General features: G+C 39.1%; 1 pseudogene across 1 annotated transcript; it reads left to right on the top strand.

Annotated features, from left to right (window-relative positions):
• Positions 1-2315: 2315 nt before the first annotated feature.
• LOC144637211 (photoreceptor-specific nuclear receptor-like) lies at positions 2316-14612 on the top strand (annotated as a pseudogene). The gene is made up of 5 exons (XR_013567682.1): positions 2316-2608; positions 8230-8439; positions 11951-12070; positions 12213-13118; positions 14026-14612. The product of XR_013567682.1 is annotated as a photoreceptor-specific nuclear receptor-like (transcript).
• The last annotated feature ends 428 nt before the right edge of the window (positions 14613-15040 follow it).

Raw genomic sequence — 15040 nt, 5'->3', positions numbered from 1 at the left:
TTTGAATCAGTCGCAGTTCCATTCGTGAACTCTTTAACAAGTTTTAGGCGGACGCCCTAAGCACCAGATCTCGCTGCCCGCCGGAACAAAGGAATAGATGTGCCCGCCATAAAACCATGGCCAAACGATAACTCAAGTGGACGCAAGTAGTCGCAAGTTGAACTTGCGTACAGACTTGCGTTGACTGGCCAAACGAACTCGCAAGTCGTTAAAAAAGCCATTTCAGTGCTACTGCGTGCGCTGCAATTCAGTGCTTGAAGTAAACAGCTAGACTTGCGTTGACTTGCGTTGGGTGGCCAAATGGTTAAAAACTTGCGTTGCCTTACGTGCAAATTTGATCTCGACCAAAGTGGACGCAAGTCAGCTCAAGTGCACTCAAGTCTTGGCCAAACAGAGACGCAAGTTGAAAACTTGCGACTTGCGTCGCCGTTTGACCAGGCCATTTTTAGGCAGTGGTACATTGTTGTGACAAAAACGTTTCCCAGTTTTCCCCCGCGCGAAACATTTGTTACGCAAAATTTGTGCCCGAAAAAAAAAAGTTTCTGATTTTTTTTTCAGAAACACTTTGTCCACAAGAAATGTTTCCAGGTTTGCGCAGCATGGAAACAAAACTAATTGTTCTGTTAGGATTCTACACTCTGGGTCTACACTTTGGATTCTACACTTTATTAACCTTACAAGTCTTAGGAAGCCTATTTTGCTGAATGACGTGCAAAGGTTATAAAGTGGCTCTGTTTCTTAGTTTGACAAAATTTAGCGACAATGTATGAACGACTTGCGTAAACGTGTACGCAAGTCGTTCAAACATTGTCTCTACATTTTTTCACGCACGTAAACGCGCGTAGAAAATAATTACACGTCAGTGGAAATCCACCTTAACTCAGGGCAAAGGTGTTTCTTGACTGCATTTCACAAAGTAAAGGGAAATAAACAAACAAACAAAAAACCCGCGCAATACAACAGATTATCGCTGACTGCCACTATTAAAAAAACACTGCTACGCGACTTTCGAAGTCAAAACTTCGACTTATGGTGGATTTCCAGTGACGCGTAATTTTTTACGTGCGGGAAAAATTTAAAGACAACGTATGAACGACTTGCGTGAACGTTCACGCAAGTCATTCATACATTGTCTCTAAATTTCTTCACGCACGTAAAAAATTACGCGTCAGTGGAAATCCACCATTAGGGCCTGTTTATATGGAGGAGAGTTCTGTTGTCCCTGGTAGAAGGGTTACCCTCTCCCTCGAGCTATCTTTTGCCGTGCGTTTAGATGAGAAAGTTGTCCCTGTTGACCGAGCCAAAACTTGGCCCTCTCGGTTCAAAAGACTGGCGAGAGTTGTTTTGAAACCTCTATTATGGCTGCTTTTTCTAAAATCAGGAACGCTGAATCGTCGACAAAGACCATTTTTTTGGACTAATTTACCGCCGACTTCGATTTCAATTTATCTGCAGTTTTGTTTATGCTGATTTTAACTTTTGCGCATGCTCCGTATGTGTCAACTTGTCCCTGGTAGGCGAGGCAAAAATAGCCAAACTGTTTATATGGAAAAAAAGTTGGCTCGCTCCCCAGGGTCACCCTCCCTTCAAAGCGAGTGACCCTCCACCCAGGGTCACCCTGCCCCCCGAGCCAACTTTGCAATTTCTCATGTAAACGGTTCGCAGCTATTTATAAAGAAACATATGAAAAGCTCTTTCGCCTGGGGTGGCTCGGTATGGAGGGTAACCCTCCTTCCAGGGACAACTCTCCTCCACATAAACAGGCCCTTAATCAATGTAAGTTTATATTAAATCAATGAGGTTATCCGTTTCAAAAAAATAAAAATAAAATTGATTCAATCTCGTGCGCGCGCGATTTTGTCTCCAGACAAAGTGCAGATCTCTAGGCAAACTGTGCCACCTTTTGTAAGTTTCGATCCCAAATTTTCGCACGCGACAAGATAAACAATGAGTGACGGAAGTCTGTTGCTAACCTCAGTCGGAGTTTTTATTTTGAAGGTCGCGTAGCAGTGAGATTTGTGGTGAAATCGAATTCAAAGGTCTATTAAAATGCAGAAACCCTAGCTGTGATTATTTCAAAACAACTGCAAAGAAGATAAACATCAGATCTGTCTTGAAAATAAAACTCGCAGCTGTCATGTCTGTTTCCATTGTTGGCATGATCGAAATGTGACATTTCACCTGACATAACAATTGAAACTTTGAAATAAATTAAAATGTCACCCGAATGTCGCGCGCCAATCGTCTGCAATTAAATGGTTTCCCCTAGCGACAAAAGTCGCCAAGCCGTGATATAAATGGTTTTATTTCATTTCCAAACTCGACTGAAATTCGTTACGGCTTTTAAAAGCCATTCGCAAGGCAAGTGCTGTTTGTCAAATGTCGTTCGTGTCATCGGCTCAGTGGGAGAGTCAGTCACTCAGCGGTCGATGATGTCATAACAGCAGACTCAGACAAACGACTTTCACTTCTCACCGCGTGGCGTTCAGTTGCCTCCGTCACTCGCTCCAACAACGACATCGACTAAGCGTCATGGACGAAACAGAACAGGAAAATCCCAGTTTACTCGAGAAGAACCAGAAAAGGAAACGTATCCTGGACGATAAAGGTACAGTTTTGATTCTCGCTTGTTAACTGATGTATATTTGTATTTTATTTTTAAAGTCATGTCGGTCGGCGGTGCTTGCAGTCAAACTACAAGCGTGTTTGTGTTTTTGTCTGTCGCCGACTCGACTTCTTGAATTACTCTAGATGAAGAAATTCTCACTTTACTTGATTTGCGGTTAGAACTGTGGATGAATTTGTAGACAGCCATTATTACAGTCACTATATATCATATCATAAACAAACGATTGTCGTCCAGAACGGGTCCAAAACATTGAAAGCTAAAATCATGTGATAGTTATAGAATCGAACGTTTTGGATCTCATGTGATCAACCAGAACTCATGATCCGTTTCGAATGACTCAAATTACATGCTGTCTCTGAAAGTAAATTGAGCTCAACTCCAGATAAAACTTCGAGATGAACGCTTTTATTTTCTGTAAAATTATCTGTATATATTTCAGTGTTGTAGCTATGTTTTGCAAAGTCGAATTGCGTGAATATTTTTAGGCTTGGCCAATTTTGATCCTCGCAACCTCTCAGCCGCAAATTGTAGAAACAATTTCTTTTCACGGCGCGAATGACATAAAAGCCACCGTCTATGGTTATTTAAGCTCAAAAACGCACCCGACCCAAAGAGTAAATCAGTTGCGATTTCTCGAAACTGCGCGCACACAAGAAACAGTGTTTACAAAACTAGTTTCAGATGTTTCAGTTGTTTATAAGCGCCAGTTCCGGCTTCGAATCCGAGAGTGAAAATGTCGGCACTGCAATGTTTATCAGCTACTATTGAAGCTGATCTCAGCTGGTCTTTATGAACTGAAATGCAAAACATTGAACTGCTAAAACATCATCAATGTTGAAGGGAAAAAAATCTGAAAATCATTATGTTACTGACATTGCTGACCGGACGAGAGTTTTGACAGTAATAAATAAGCCAGTGACATCAAAATTATCTGCTTTTCGCTAACTATGGCAAAGAGCTTTGTTTTTATTTCAACACTGATTAAAAATCAAGCGAATGTTTTTAACGCGATCATATTTTTCGCTAAAGATTTGGCCAGCTGTATTGATAAAAATATTTTATGGTGTTTTTTTTTTCACTTTCGACTTGAAACTCGCGAGCGAAAGTTCTCAGCCGTCAAAAAACATCTTTCTTCAGTGTGCCCTAGAAAAGCAGAAAAGCCCTAACTTCAATTGTCAAGTTGTTATTTTTCAGAAAAAACCGCAAATGGAAATGTAAAAATAACAATTATCCAATAGCTGTTCTTTTTGTTATGTGACATTCTTTTTTATCGATTTGAACTTTACTCGGCGCGTGATAATATTACAAATGATTGGATTAAAAAGGACAGAACAAAACCTGCGTTTTCTTTGTACATTTTCTTTCATCTTTACGTCAAAAGATGATTGCTAAGTGTTCTTTTGGACTTTAATTCGTTTTAAACAATCTAGGATCAGATATCTCCACTGATTAGCTGGTTGCATGACACAGATGTTTGCCTGCAGATCATTTCATTCTAAGAATTCTAATGCAATCTTCCTTTCCTTTGAAAAACCGAGACGCTTGCTGGAGGAATTCTTTTTACAAAGCGTGTTTTTTCTCTTGGAAACGCTCCGCTTTGTGTTTCTAAGCAGTGCATGCGGAAATCTGTTTCTGGTGTTCTCGTCCTCAAAAGTTTTTTTATTAAAGCACCCTTTTTTCTACATCTGTTGATTCCGTTTACATAACCAAGCGACTCTTAACTCAACTACGCTAAAGTCCTCATTACTTCCATTAACGGCTATACATAACACTTAAAATGCAAATGTAGACTAAAAGCTTTCAACTTTATTCCGCCCGCCCGAGTGCAAGTTCATCTAATGGTCCACTCTGATCTCAGAGGTTTTATTTCCTTCTTCCTTCTTCTACAGTCAAACGAATCGAAATGACAGCCCTGTGCGACGAAAACAAGAATTTGCTGACTTGGAAACAAACTAAACGGGGACCAAAACTATATTTTTATAAACTTTATTTTTTTAACAAAGCTGTTTCCTTTTCTTTTCGTATTGCTCCTTGTTTTGGTCCATTGTTTTCTGATGTCCTTTTCTTTGTTCTTCTCTGAGGTTTTGTTTTACTGTCATTTTCTTTAAGCTTCTCATTTCTATATACTCGCAAGAGCTTCTCAGTTTGTAATCTCGCTCATTCTTATAGATCTTTCCGGATTATCAGTGCTTTTTTCGAGAAACTTTGTTCAAGAACTGGGCTTTAAAAATCTAATTTCGTCACTTTTGCTCAGGCGTTTTCGCTATTGAACGGAAGTTTTCCATCGGCTTATGGCCAGCATAATCCTCACTTCTCGAATGAGTTTTCCGTTCTTTTATGCTGTTTTCTTTTCTTTTTTTGTTTGAAACTTGTCTTGTTTCCTTCAGCCAAACCTTGTGATATTTCTGAATTTTGTTATGTCTTCGTGAATTGCTCAATACAGTTCCATTTTCTAGCCATTTGCTGATGAAACGTAAGTGCTTTGGAACGGAGATGTTGGCAGCTTTTCAATGCATTAGAAGGAAAGTGAACTTGTATGAAGGGTACTTTAAAACACCCAAAAGCTGTTTGTGTCTGTTAATAACAGAGAAAAGGCTAGTATTACTCATCCCTCTTTTGAACTTTGCTTCGAAGATCGACTCGGTTTTGCTTTTGTTTGTGTGTGGTGTAATTTTAAATTTCGTTTCACAGAATTTGAAAACTCCCTGGTTAAAAGGAGGGGAACATGTGTTTTCCTTCTTTCTCTATTTCTGTTTAAATTTTCGACATTCATCTGGAATCCTTCCAGATGCAAATGTATCACAGAACATCAGAAAGCAAAAAAAATAATACAAAGCAAGCAGACATACACAAAAACGGAAACAGATGTTTCACTGTTAAAGTCGCATTAAAAAAATTTAAGATTTTACACATCAATGCCATTGTGATTTTAAACGCCTCAAGTCGTTTGCAAATAACGGATACACAACTTAAAATAGGTTATGCCTCGAAGGTAAGCTCACAACCTTTCCAGATGAAAGGAAGTGAAAACAAAAGAAGGAACAGGAGAGAAAGAAACAGCTATAGGATATATCCTCGAAAAAATGAAGAATAAGATTCAAGGAAAATAAAAAAAAATTCGATGTTCCACGGCTGGAAATGTGCTTTTCGGTCAAAAATTTGGGATAAAACTGGTTCAAAGTAGTTATGAAATCAGTGTCAGTGTGTTAGTTTTTATTGAATACTAGGGACAGTTAAACAAAGCAAATGCTCATTATTTCAAAGAAAAGGCAGCTAATTCTACACATACCCGTTTTAAACTGGAGCAATGTCACGATATTTGGGGGAGCAGGGATAGCGCAGTGGTGAAACCCGAAAATAAAGGGGATAGTTTCAACTGATGAAGAGTCAGACGGACTATAAAAGACAAACTTGAAAAAAACTTGCCATTTTTTTAAAGATGCGTTGTCCTACCCGCCCGCCTTCCCTCAGCGATGTCGATTTCCGGCCTTCGTGCGTTCGCAGATGTTAAGTTCATGTCGTATCTTATATTCCATTGCAAGCATACAATAGAAATGACAAATGCAATAAATCAGTGTTAATTTCTCCAGAAATATAGAGAAAAATCTTTTATAATATCGCTTTTATCTATCTCAGATTTGATCCCACGTAGATACATGATTATTGTTTTGTTTTTGTAATGGGAATTAGCAACAATGGTTACTTAACGACTGACTGACTGACTGACTGACTGACTGACTGAATGGCTGGTTAGCTGCCTGGCTGGCTGGATCACCGAGTGACTTATCGATTGACGGACGGACGGACAGATAGAACGACTAGCAGACTGACTGACTTACTGACTGAATATCCGGCTGACTGACTGATTGGCTAGTTAGAGGACTGGCTGGTTGGATCACTGAGTGACTTGCTGACCAACGGAAGGACGGACGGATAGAAAGACTAGCAGACTGGCTGACTGACTGACCGATTGACAGACGGACCGACCGACTGTATGGTTGGCTGGCTGACTGGATGACTGACTAACTGGTAGGCCGAAGAAAGGCAAGTAAGCTCAATGATTGACGAATTGACAGGACTAGAAGATCTGTGTACTTACGAGCACGGCGAACGAACAAATTGTATTAGCAGGGATTATCTCAGTAACAAGACCTAAATACTGTAATATCACAACGGCGTTGATACGTGTTTTGTATATGTGCAAAACTGAAAGCCGTCTGTATTCCTATAAAGTGCCGCTAGTTTCCCATCAACATGGTTGGGGGAGTGTAAATACATCCAGGGTTTTATCCTAGAAGTGAAGTCTTAATAGGAGGCATGCACCCCACCCCCTCCCATTTTGATTGTTTACTAAAGTAAACAAAATGTAAAAACCATAATTTCTTTTTCTTTCTTAAATTAGCCATGTGTGACAGACTTCTGTCAGAGTGAAATTGATGGTGGAAAATTCGTTTCAAATTATTCAGACTACATCGTTTCTCGCCGTGTAATACCTTATTATAGGAACAAAATTTACGCGTAATAAAATTAACGCGAATTTAAGAAAAGTTCTGGTTAGATGCTCATAGTAAACGTGTTTACATGAACAAAATTCACGCGAATTTTTGAAATTCGCATTTATGACATGTATCGTTAATTTCCTATTATAAGGTAATTTCGACAGCCAATGGCAAATGTTAGCTTGTGGTCAATTCTGTTTCCTTTTCCTTGAATTATTAAATGAATACATGAGAAAAGTTTAAAACAAAAAATTTCGCATTTACAAAAAACGCAAAGCTGTACTCTCTTTTCTGTACACATTAGACGCGGCATTTTTTCTGTTTGCAAATAAAACGAACTTGATGTTTTGTCACTGTTATGGCTTTACTATCAATGACAAGATGGTCATGTTTAAACCAAGCAAGTACACGTCCTTCAACTTGTTTCGTTTATTTGAGTGTTTTCTTTTAAAGCCCTGCTAGTCGGTCAAAGCATACAGTGTTTTTTTAAGAGATCCTTGCGTTTTGCAGGCAATCCAAGTGGCAGCTGCGTTCGTACATATAAAAATTTTCGAAGGTGCTTGTGAAAAAGATCTCAGAACACTATTACGCTTTTCAAACCAAGATGGCCGTAAGACCAAGCCGTTCCTACTTACGTTTCGGAGATCGAGAATTTTCGCGTTGGTTTCATTTCGCCTGGGAAGGTATTACAAAAGCCTTGACAGTGTATTTTTTTTGTTTTGCTGTTTTCGCCGTCATTTTCGGTTCCTTAGATGACAATTGTTTCTGTCGGCTCGTTGATTGTCTTTTTGCAGCAAGAAATCTTTCTCTTTTTGAGTAGGTCCGCAGTGTCATTTTTTTTCTTACGTAATTTTCTTTCCGTAGAAAGAACCTCTTCGCGAATCGGCAGTTTAAGAGGTATTTTTATATAATCATGTTATTAAAAAAGCTGGGTGCTGATTTAAGACGCTGAGAAGCTTATTTCTATTCCCATAGAGTAGTCAAAAATTTACTCATTCCTTTCAATTATTAGCGAAACAAAAGAGAGCAAAAGCGCTTTCTCGCTTGTAGAATGCAAACGCGACATAGGAAAAGTATTGAATTGTATGTCTTAATTTTCAGCTTGTGAAGTGTGCGGTGACCGCTCCACTGGCAAACACTATGGCGTGTACTCGTGCGATGGGTGCAGTGGATTCTACAAGAGAACGTGCCGCCGATCTGAGCCCTGGCTGTGTAAGGGCCAGGGACATTGCCCGGTAGACAAGAGCAGTCGTAACGACTGCAAGGCTTGCAGGCTCAAGAAATGCATCGAGATAGGAATGAATCTAGACGGTGAGATTCTGTTTTGCTTGTTGTTAGTTTGAGTTCAAGTAGAAAGGTGCAGTTGGGCGTATTGAGTGAAAGTCGAAGTGAATTTTCAGTGCCAAAGGAGGCAGAAACTTTCGTGTTCATTTCTAGTTTCCAGCCCTTTTCTACAAGCATCCACGGCCCACAGTCGAATCAAGACTAAAGCATTAAGCGCTCACGTTATGATGTTGTCGCTTAAAAATTAAAACATTTGATCTGTACTTAGTTTATGCTTGTTCGCTAGTGAAAACCAGGCCTAAAACGGAGGCTATTGCGAGGACATAATTACATCGATGAAAAACCTCAAAATTATGGTTAACTTTTGTTAAAAATTACTACACTCGTGCACTGAAGCTATTGGAGAGTTGTTATCATGAGTCGCGGGTGCACGTGGTCAGCATCTCAAAAAGTCAAGCAGACGTTTCCAAATTCTGCCCTTGTGTCTTAGAAAATCGCCAAAACCTAATCACAATTTGCTGTCTTCGATTTCATCTTTGTGTTCTAGACACATGTCGTGTATAAGCAAAGGCATAACGACTTACATTACTATATAAAATGAGTCACGACCTTGTAGATATAAATGTTGACTCCTATCTTAGTAGACATAATGAATCCAGAACTCGCGGCAGCCATAATTTCAAATATACGCAATATAGAGCGACGAAAAACGCGTATTTTTACTCGTATTTTCCGAGGAACATAAGAGAGTGGAATGCACTCCCTGCGGCGATTGTTGAGTCCGACTCTCTTGCGTCTTTCCAGTCTGGACTGCGCGAGCATTTTTATTAATTTAGTGGTTTACCCATAGAATTTTAGAATTTTTAGATTTTTTTTTTTAAATTTAGAATTTTTCAGTTATTATATATGTACATATTGTATTTTACTTATTTTTAGACGTTGGTGTGATATCCGTATGGACTTTTTACCGACATATTAAAATGTTGATGTAGATGTAGATGTAGATATATATTTACCGCTGGTTTGAATGACTATGTAGCAAAATCCCCATGCATGATAGTGCCTCTTTAATGTTGCTTACTTGCAAGGTCAACGTTCCTACAATAACCGCTTTTTCTTAGCGCTGCTCAAACATTGTAAATATATCTGTCAAATTGCTTTTTTTTGGCGGATTGAGTTATTTTTCTGGGCTAACCACTAACAATTTCAAAGATGTGAATCGAAGAACTCGATCTCCTTTTATTTAAAATTTCCCCATTCTTTTTTGTCTCTATTCCCACCTTAATCTTTGATAAACAAGTACTATCGTTACTGGGTATTTTTTCACTTTCTCGATAGCTGTTTTTCATCGTAAGACAAGTATTAATTGCTTTTGTCGCCGCCCTCTTTTTTCGTGTTCAAAAAGCTGTTTGCAGCTGTTCCCTAGCTTTTTGTTTAAGTGAAAGAAGTGTGACTGTGCGGACCTTTAAAAGTTAGTGTGATGACGTCCAGTTTCTCCCTACACTGTCAATACACAGTCAAGTAGATATGCGATGAGAATAAAGGAATTCATCAGTTGTGGGATATTGTCTTGATGTACCACTAAATTACCAGAACTAACATGAAAGAAATGGATCCGTCTATTCGTAATTGACATCTCATGGTGACACTAAAAGGGTTAATCAATTTTCTGTTGTTTCTTTTCTTTTCTGTCCTATTTTTTTTCTTTCGTTCCTGTTAGAACGCAGGACCATCGCTTTCAGTCTACCACAATTGATTATGGACCGCTTGCTTCGCTTTTATCCAAATAATTCATCAATCCTTTATATCGGCCAAGTGGCAGATGCAGTAACAATATGGTTAGCTCACTAGAACCCGGCTTTGTGGCGGTCCGAGTTCGAGGCCTGGCGGGTTCGTTGTGTTGTGCTCTTAAATAAACCCTTTCACAGTACTTTTTCTCCACCCAGGTGTATAAATGGGTACTAGCAAATTATATTCTGGGCTGCCCTTACAACCCATCAAAAAACAGGGAGTTGAAATACTGCTTGTCGCTTTATGCTACAGAAACCAGAATAACTGCCGACCTGATGGGCCACCAGGAACGAGCGCAGACATTACCTTCATTACACAAGTTGAATTGTTTGCGTGTGATGACACACTGAGCTATGTTTTGCATGTCGCTTACTTTAGTTTATTGAATTCAACATAAGTCAACTCGTAAAAGAAGAAAGGTAATAGATTAACCTCGCGAGTTTAATCAATAAAAATATAAAAAGTAACCGGCATTTATTTTTTAACATTGTTTAAAATGATAATATTTGGCACGTGGAATCTTGTTGAAACTGATCATAGTTAGTTACTAACTATGAACTGATATTGTGACCTGTTTAACTGAACTAATTTTAATGACAGAAGTTAAAAGCGATTTAGTTTTCAAAAGTTTTAAATGACAGCCTTGCCCTTGCGATCGTTGATTGTCAGTAAATAATCAAGTAACCTCAGTTAAATACGCGATCATATGGGAAACCAGCTTTTAAAATCGTTGAGTTGTAATATAAGACCACGTCGAATGTGTACTTATGAGATCTGAAGATAGAGATATTTTATACCTACACCTTAAAAACATTCAAATTACCCATTCAGCTAATAAATGACCCATTTAGTGATTGCTGATCGAGATGGGGCACGGATCGCTTGTTAGATAAGCCATCATGGCCACTGGAGACGGCACTTTAAATAAAAACTTTCTAGACACTGCCTTCTTTAAAACCTTTTTTTTCACGAACAGCGCATCTTGAATAGTCCGTTTTCCTTTTTAGTTTAGTTCATTATTTTATATATAGTGACTTTTTCTTCGTAAAATGCTCTTTCACTATTTAAAATAATTAATTTTGTACTGATATGTTAGCTAAATTATGTTGTTGCGCTGTAAAAAATGCTTTCAGCTCGAAAGAAATATTGTTATCACAATTTTTACTAGTTTTTAGGGTTGCGGTTCGCATGGGTTATTTTTCTCGTTCGCACAATCCTATTTGGTCCAATTTTTAATACTATCATTAATTTATGATATTATATATGTATTTAGTTTTGAGACCAATAAAGTTGATAGATTGTAGAAATCTTGAAGGATATTTCTTTAAGGAAGAAACGTGTAGAAAGTATCAACAAGGTAAAATTAATCCAAAATGGAATAAGGATGGCAAGACCACGAAAAATTGAGCCGGGTGGGTCTATTACCATCCGTGGCTCAAAAATTAACAAACGTTTTTCTTTTCAATATATTGTTATAAAGAATGTCAGGTGATATGAACAAAAGAATACTGATCAAGGATGATGCGATCTCAACTAACGTACCACCTTATACTCAGAAATCATATTTAAAGAATTTTACGCCAGTCAGGAAGGAGAAGTTCATATACGATATCGCGTTTGAGGTTTTTTTTTGGTGTAAGCACAATACTATTTACAAGTAAAAACAACTGTTCGTGCAACTGGTTAGCGACCAAGATAGGGAAGGTTCTCTTTGAAAAGCCTGTGCTAATTTCATGCTTATTTTTAGGGGTGTACCGCCGTTCAAGGTTTAATGAAGAAATTATACAATCACCTGCTGCAGAAAGTCCAGCGGTCAACACAGCAAGTGACATGCGCGTTGATATGTCTCCTTCACCAGAAGCTCTCGGTGAGTTCTTTGACTATTCTCGTTCGCAGACCTACTCGAGTCTTTTCATTGATTGTACAAGGAAGATCTGGCATGAACAACAATTTTATTAATTTTGCTCTTTAGAACTAATTATTTTATTATTATTTTTTGATTGATTTAGGTTTTCCAGTTGCGACCTCTCAAATTAGACTTGCTCAGATCAAAACAGTTATAGTCAAAACAGAAGAAGAAGATCAACAGCACAAGCAACAACAAGTGGAACAACAACAACAACAACAACAGTCCAATCAAATGAAAACAATCAGAAAGCACCAGCAAGTCCTAAATACCACGGGGAAAACCGGGACCATGAATGTCTTGTTCGACACTCCAACTTGCTTCCGGCACGTCAAGCTGCTCCCTTCACCATCCCACTGACAACAACGTCATGTTCACCCGTCTCTAGTCCGGTCAGGGTATCGTTTACTGCGCCGGGAAGCAGTGTTAACGCTCGGCCGGGTGTAGCGGTAACAGCACTCTCTTCACAAAGATTCCATTCGCCGACGACGTTTTCATCAATTCAACAGAATGGTTACCAGAGCCCACTCAGATCCGTTCCGAAGCTACCTACCGGAGACTCTGTTATGAACGGCCATAGAATGACGTCCACGGCACTTGTGTCCTTTAGGAACATCCAAAGGCACTTGCAGCCGACAAAGATTAACATATCGGAACTCCATCAGGCTGTAGAACCACTTTTGTTCCATGCATCTGAGCCCCTCCATGATGCAGCCAGTCGTCTTCTCTCGGTATCTCTGAGATTTGGTCGTAGACTTCCTTGCTTCAGACGCTTACCGTTTCGTGACCAAGTTATCCTCTTGGAGGAGGGGGTGGAAGGAAATGTTACTTTTGGATTCAGTTTTCTGGATGTTTCCGATAACATCAGGGGGTGCCCCTGAGGCAGAGAATGACCAGCGACGAGAGCAGGAAGTAAAATCCATGCAGGAGGCTCTAATGCCTTTAAAAACACTGAAGTTGGACAATTCTGAGTACGCATGTCTCAAGGCCATCATACTCTTCAGAACAAGTAAGTCAAGGCCAGTTTAGACGAGCAATTTTTATGTGACAATTTTTATGTGAAAACTTTTAATTGTTCGTGTAGACGAGAAAAATTGGCCAATTTTTATGTGACAAATATATTTGCCGAGACGCTGGTGTGTAGCTTTTATGTGGGAAATAAAAGTTGTCACATAGGAAAAATTGCTCGTGTAGACGATACGTCAGATAAAATGTGGCAAATATTGCGTCAGCATTGCTGGTCCCCAATCTCCCTCTGGGCAGTTTGCACGGCTTGTTTCTGCGTATCTCTGCTGCACAAAGTCATTATTGATGCACTTAACTTTGAACTCTTGCCCTGTCATCAACAGGATCAAATATATTTCTCACATAAAACTTGTCACAAACGTTGCCCATGTAAACCAGGCTTTCCATCGGTTATCACCTATACGAAATGCTGCTAAATAAATGAAATTAATTAACCGTAGTCCATCCCTACGTAAATTCACTGGCGTCTAGCTTGACAACACAACAGTTTTTTTTTTCAAATTCACTTTCGTCGCTCCGAGCGGAGCCTACCACAACGTTGTGACATCAAGAAGGTCTATCAAAAGTAGATATTTTCCAGTTCCACGAAAGAAATAATCATAACATTAAGTTTTAAGTGTTTTTTTTGAGCCAGTCATCTCTCTCGGGAGTAAGAGCGACCAGCGCTTCCTGCTCGCTCAGTTTGGCGGGAAATGTAATGACCTCGCATGCGGCCTATTTCCAGCCCAAATGTGTACTTTGCATTCGCTCGTGAGAGGAAGACAACGCCTAAGAACTAGACAGGGTGGCGCTAAACTACTTTTCTAAGCTTGAATGCAGTCTGTCTTCTTTTTTCGTCAGCGATGTAGACAAGAATAACCTAATTGCTTTTTGCGTGTCATTTTTGGCAGATACACAAGGTCTAAAGGCAGCGGATCAAGTGGAAGAACTTCAAGATGAAGCTCAGCTAATATTAGCCGACTATATCTGGTCCAGGCTCCCAGCTCAACCTGCTCGGTTCGGTAAAATACTTCTCAGTGTAGCTGCACTGCGCAGTCTCGCGGAAAAACCCATTGAACACTTGTTTTTCAGCGCTGTTCCGGCCAAAGACATGTTTGAGTCAATGTTATCACAAGTAATTAGTTCCAACTAGAAATTAATTGACTATTTGTGGAAAATAAACCCCTTCCTCCTCGCCCTATTTTATTGGTTGTGTTCTTCTTGTGTTTATCACCCCGATTGACATTTTTGGCCCCATGATGTTAAAAATATTCTTTTTCAGTTATGGTATAAACCTGATATAGTTCTGTAACGAGAACATTTTTGGTTACGCCCCAGTAAAGTATTTATCGTTCATTTTCTAAGCATGGCTGTTGCAATATTATTTTATTATGATGTCCATTCAGATCAGAATAGCTGTTTAATTTTGTTTAACTTGTTCAGAATAAGTTTATAGTTCAGTAATAAGAAAATGCGTTAAAAGTTTACAATTGTAGGGTTAAAGAAAAATATATTAACAAATGTAATAAAATGTAGAATTGTTTTGAGTGTTTCGTTGTCTAAATCGTTCTCGCTCATAATTCCATTTGAACATTCATAATATATTTTACAAAGAGTTTGTACTTCAACAAAAAAAGACAAAACAGTGACCTTCGTACCCTCCGTCAAATGAATTAAAAGATGCCGTGAAATAGGCTCCAGTGATCAACAAGCATAGCAAGCCCTCCCTCAAACAGCCGGAGAAGAACGAATACTGCGATGCGAAAGAAGTGGTAGAAATGGAGTGCATTAGCTTATTTGAAGTAATATATCAAACTAGACAGGGGCGTAGCCAGTGAGCTTTCTGAAGAGTTGTAGACCTGGTCGCTTCTAAAGGGGATGGGGAGGGAGGGTTCGGGGTTATGCTATTTTTTCCCCCCCCAAAAC

The sequence above is a fragment of the Oculina patagonica genome, chromosome 13 (assembly GCF_052425735.1).
Source record: "Oculina patagonica isolate OP01 chromosome 13, crgOcupat, whole genome shotgun sequence".
Taxonomy (NCBI): Eukaryota; Metazoa; Cnidaria; class Anthozoa; order Scleractinia; family Oculinidae; genus Oculina; species Oculina patagonica.
This window is presented reverse-complemented; position numbering and strand designations above follow the sequence as displayed.